Source organism: Octodon degus, unplaced genomic scaffold (genome assembly GCF_000260255.1).
Source record: "Octodon degus isolate 3935 unplaced genomic scaffold, OctDeg1.0 scaffold00176, whole genome shotgun sequence".
NCBI classification, from domain to species: domain Eukaryota; kingdom Metazoa; phylum Chordata; class Mammalia; order Rodentia; family Octodontidae; genus Octodon; species Octodon degus.
In genome coordinates, this window is record NW_004524752.1 from 2,135,019 (window position 1) to 2,140,840 (window position 5,822).

At 34.7% G+C, this 5,822-nt stretch overlaps 1 protein-coding gene and 1 pseudogene across 1 annotated transcript in view; both read right to left on the reverse strand.

Moving 5' to 3' along the window:
- Xpr1 (xenotropic and polytropic retrovirus receptor 1) overlaps positions 1 to 5,822 on the reverse strand; it is a 192,771-nt gene that overhangs the window by 112,936 nt on the left and 74,013 nt on the right. The window lies entirely within an intron of this gene.
- On the reverse strand, positions 1,352 to 2,603 carry LOC105743841 (annotated as a pseudogene).

The window sequence follows — 5,822 nt, forward strand, 5'->3', positions numbered from 1 at the left end:
TTTTTTTTTTTTTTTTCCAGAAAGCATCAAATGTGAATTTATTTAACCATACTTAGCTGATAATACAGCAAATGGGTGAATAATTCATGCTATAGCATGCTGAATGAACTGAAAACAAAAAGTTGGTTGGAAGCAGGCAGAGGAACTTTGCCTTGCAAGAATCAGAACCAAGGGGCTCCATAATCATCTGGCATCCATTCAATGTTGTATCTGTGATTAGAAATGTACATGATAGGAACTCCAGGGATCTTCTGGATTCTCCATTTAAGGTCCTGGTCAACCATGGCCCCTTGTGTTGAGTTACTCTCTGCACTAAGCAGTCATCTGCACAGGTCCCTTTATGTGTGCAAGGTAATCGTTCAAACCGGGGATCCTTGGCAATCCTTAGGGCCATTCAATACTTCTGTCCCAATTTCCGCCATTACACAATCAGTTATAGAAGGGACACAATTGGCATACAGACAATCCATCATTGATTTTATTAAGTCCAATTTGGCTTTGATGAAAAAGTTGATAAAGCTGTTATCAACCAGGATATGATAAGGTGGGCCCAGCTGTGTATTATACTGGAAGAATAAGCAGGAAGGATGTTGGCAGACTTCTCTTTCCTTTAGAGCACTGGGATCTTTCTTTTTAGGTTTTAATCTATCCTTTTGAGTTCTCTCACCTCTGAGACAAAGTATTTGCTTCATGGCTGCATATTTTCTTGCTTTTTTTGTTTCCCCATGTTCACGCCGCTGTCCTGTTTCTTCCAAAATCCTCCATTTTTTGATATTCTCTTTTTTTTTTTTTGTTAAGAGATCTATAGTTTTTATTGTAGAGGTCTTTCATTTCCTTGGTTAATTCCTAAGTATTTAATTTTTCTTGATGATACTATTTTCCTAATTTCTTTCTCAGCTGTTTGTGCACAGAAATGCTACTGATTTTTGTGCACTGATTTTGTTGTTTTGCTAATTGCTGAATTTGGTTACTCATTTTTTTAAATACACAGACTTTTATTTATTTTCTTGGGGTTCAGAGCTTCTATGATTTAATTATATAAAGATGAAAGGTCAGTAGGCAACCCAAAAGTATTTACTAAAATTACATCAATACTTAATAAACTATATAAAAAAGACAATGAAACAAACATATGTATTTATAGAACTGCGTATCAGTCAAGCCAGATCCCTACAGAGAGAATTCCTGGCATGAACTCATTTATCTGTGAGAACACAGAGCAATCCCTGGTGAGACATACACATCCATCTACTTGTCCAGTACGGTCAGACCTCCACTTTCTGATGGTTTCCTTCTCTTATGAACATGTTATGTCTAATTCTCTGCTTCTTACAGCCGACATTTACCTTCCTCATTCACCAGCCATTGGCAGAGGACTGGGACCAAGAAAATGAGTAGGTAGCCATTCTTCAGAGAGGGTTTCCTGGTGGCGGCCCTCTTCCATCATGATATCTGGAATCAGATGAGTTTCTGTAGCCTCTTCCTTTTTCCAAATTTGCTGAAGTAGAGTTTTGAAAAACAGAACCACAAATTCTGCTAGTCCCCAGGAGAAATCTGTTATTAATGATAGTCTCCATGGGGACTGGTTCTGACTATCCAATACTTGCCTATTCAAGATTTAAACTATCTTCCCTCCATCCTGGCTTTGCAATAATAGGTTATTAATTCTGTAAGGCCTTTATTGTAGTTTTATGGTCTTCTATGTAAAGGATTATATCATCTACAAATAATGATTATTTTATTTCTTTTCCTACACATATTCCATTTATTTCTTTCTCTTGTCTGATTACTCTGGCTCATGTTTTGAATACTATATTGAACAGCAGTGGTGATAGTGGGCATTCTTGTCTTATTCCTGATTTTAGAGAAAACTTTTCAACTTCTCCCCATTTAACATGATTGCTGGTCTGTCATAATTTTTTTTTTTATCAGATTGAGGGAAGATTGTTCTAAACCCATTTTCTTCAAGGCTTTTTTCATGAAGTGGTGTAGGATTTTGTCAAGATTTTTCTCTATCTAGTGATATGATCATGTTTTTTTTTTGACGTTCCTGCTTCTGTTTCATGATGTATTACATTTATTTATTTGCATAAGTAGAACCATCCTTGCATACCTGGGATGAAACCTACTTGGTCATGATGTATGATCCTTTTGACGATATGTTGCATTCTTGCCAATGTCTTACTGAGGAATTTTGAATCTATGTTCATTAAAGAAATTGGCCTCTGATTTTCTTATTTAATTGGGTCCTTGTCTGGTTTTCTAATCAGAGTGTTGCTTGCTTTCAGGATTGAGTTTGAAAGTACTTCTTCCCTTTTAATTTCATTAAAGAGTTTGAGAAGCACTAATGTTGTAAGTGCCCCAAAGATCTTGTAGACTTCAAAGGTGAATCCATCAACTCTAGGGTTTTTCTTACATAGTAACAATTTTATTACCACTTCAATTTCACTGCTTATTAGTGAATTGTTCAGAATTTTTAGGTATTCTTGGTTCAGTTTTGGTAATTCAAAATTGTTTAGGGACCTATCCATTTCTTCAAGCTTTTCCAATTTTATGGAGTACAAATTTTTAAAGTAGTTACTAATAATCACCTGGGTTTCCATGTTGTCTGCTGTTATTCCATTTTTTCCTCATTTCTAATTGCAAAGATGAGAATCTTCTCTCCTTTGTTGGTTAGTATGGCTGCGAGCTTGGCTATTTTTTATTTTTTATTCTTTTAAAGATTCAAAGCCAAGTCTCAGCAAGTAGGAAAGGAAAAGGGCAAATACAAGGAAGAAACGATTGAGAAGATGCAGGAATAAATTCCTCCTCTGTGCAACTTTTAATTAAAAACTGCTAAAATGAAAAAAAAAAAAAAAAGAATCAGCAATTCAATTTACTGATACTTTGCATTTCTTTTTTAGTCTTAATTTTGTTAATTTCTACTTTGATCTTCATGATTTTCCTTTTTAATCTTGGCTAAGGTTTGGACTGTTCTTATTTTTTTAGTATCTTGAGGTTCATTGTTAGGTTACATTTATTTGAGGTCACTGTGTAAAACTGCCAGTTTCTCAGAAAGATTTCAAATCCAACTAGGCTTAAGTGATCCTAATAAGCTTTTGTGATATATCTTGAGGTTCTACTTTTATTTCTATTTATTTATTTTCTTATCTTGAGGTTTTAAAACCAAATGTGTTTTTAAAATATTCTTAGTGGAACACAAAACATCTCTCAATTCACATTAATGGTATGTAATGCAGATGACGTTATCTCACTAGCACTAGCTCTGCCATGATCTAAAGTATATATTATTCCAGTGAAGCTTACTTGATGTCTGCTAGGCAAAGAACACCAATAAATGAACTATAAAGAAGTAAAAAAATCACCTCAGAGCAACAGTAAAGTCAGTGGTGTATACCAGTAATTTTCAAATAATTTTTTGGCCCTTATAACCTGTAAAAGAATTCTAAATAACTATCTCCTACATTTTTAAGTAATGATAAAAGATTTCTAAAACACAGTTAAACAATTATAAAAAATGTACTTTCTGGGCAGGTCAAATAGCTCAGTGGATTAAAGCGCCTGCAGGCGCAGGGTGTGTGTGTGGGGGGTTCCATCCAGGGGCTGCCTTGCTGGTCTGCCCCCGGGGAGGGGCACGACAATTGAGACTGGGCATGGTGACGCTTGCCTGTAATCTCAGCTCTTGGGAAGCTATAAACAGGTAGATCACTAGGAGTCAGATCTAGGAGGCCCTAAGCACCCTGTAGAACCTTCTTTTAAATACAAAACACAACAACAACAAAAACAATGTACTTTATGGTGCACTGTAATTAAAATGACGTTATTTAAAATGTACGGTGGAATTTATGCTATGGGAGCCTGGCAACTGCAATCATTCCTTATGAAATATATAAAGAATCTCCTCCTAGGAAAGTATACAACATTCCATTTTCTTCTTAAACTTAAATTTCCATTATACTTGGGTTACAGAAATCACTCTAATACATTTTTTTTCTAATGCATTTTTATGTCATTTTTTATTGAACTACCTATCATACTTCCCAGGTATTAAATATGTATATGGATTAAAATTTAAACACAAAACCTTCCCTAACCATAAAGGTTTAAGTATTAAAAGTTCTTCTGTATTGGAATAGCATTACAATTATTAGAATACACTGCATCAAAACATAAATATTTACAAATACTAAATATTAAAAATGAGGTACTTTTAAAAATTTGAAAATCTCATTGATATAGATAGTACTTCTCTCAGTTAGTTCATATGTTAATGAATAAACATTACATTATTATTAGTGATAAGTATTATTTTCTAGCATAAGAAACATTACATTATTTGCTAGAGTATTACAAATACTACACAATGAGACAATGATCTCTATTCCTAGTTTTTGGGCCTGCCCCGTAGCTCAGTTGTTTAAGTGGCTGCTTCAACAAAGCAGTCAGCCTCAGGTTGCTGTGGTTCGATCCTCACAACACCAGGCAGCCAAAACATGCCCTTAAGGCATTCTGAGCCAGCTCCCCCCCCCAAAAAAAATGTCCTTCTATTCCTAGTTTTCATTTTACCCATGTAAATGGAGACAAACTTTGCACACTTAAGTAGATCAGAATCAAAGTTAGTTATAGCAGTACCAACTCTCTAAATTCTTTCCAAACAATGATCTATAATTGAAAATCAGTTTTGGTGAAAGTCTTCCTTCCATTTCACTGAAAACAAAGAACTGGACTTGAAAAACAATTGTTACCTTATTGATCACCCACTGACCCCCTATCTACAGCAAGTATATATTCTAAGAAAGGTGTTGGGAGTCAGGCTCTCACTATGTAGCACAGGCCTGACCTTGAACTTCAGTGATTCTCCTGTCTCAACCTCCCAAATGCTGGGATTACAGGTGTGTATTACCATGCCCAGCTACTGAAGATATTTTAAAGAGAATTATCTATCTTTACTAAAAGACTTCTTTCTATTTGCTATTTCTGTCAGCTAATTAGTAAATCTACCTTTGACTGTATTATTACTAATCAGTCTATAGAATTATAAAAATAAAATTCTAGAATTTATAAATTACCCTATTTAAGTTATTTTACTATGGTAACAGCAATGAACTAAAAGAAAGCTTAAAGACAATGTATTTTTTTTTTTTTTTTCACGGAGCCAGGGATTGAACTCAGGCCCTTGTACTTGCCAGGGAAGCGCTTATTCTACTGAGCCATCTCCCCAGCCCGACAATGCATTTTTTTTTTTTTTTTTTTTTTTGCAGAACCAGGGTTTGAACTCAGGCCCCTGCACTTGCCGGGCAAGCACTTATTCTACTGAGCCATCTTCCCAGCCCCGACAATGCATTTTTTTTTTTTTTCCGACAATGCATTTTTGATGAACATTAATATTCCAGTCAAAAAACTAGGAAAACAGATTTTTAAAAAGTATTGAAAAATTAAGATCTGGTTTACTCTGTTAGTTAAGATTCATAAACTCATCTTTGTTTAAAAAATTCCCCAATGTTTCCAAATTTTATTTACTTCATAGCAACATACCAACTTTCAAAAAAGAAATTAAGTTCTTTGCTCCAATTCCCTCAAAGCCAAGAATTTATATGTTTCTACCTTCTATATTCTGAAACATTTTAATTTTCTTCAAACTAGACCAGAGAGGCAGCCAATTATTCTGTCTGGTGAAAAAAAACCAAAAAAACAAAACACCAATGACTGAACAAAAACTAACCAATGTTCATGTTGGGAGTACCTGTCATTGTGGTATTCTGAATATGGGCTGCTTGTCATGACATGCAAGTTACTGCTAAGATGTCTCTCGGGTAGGTGGA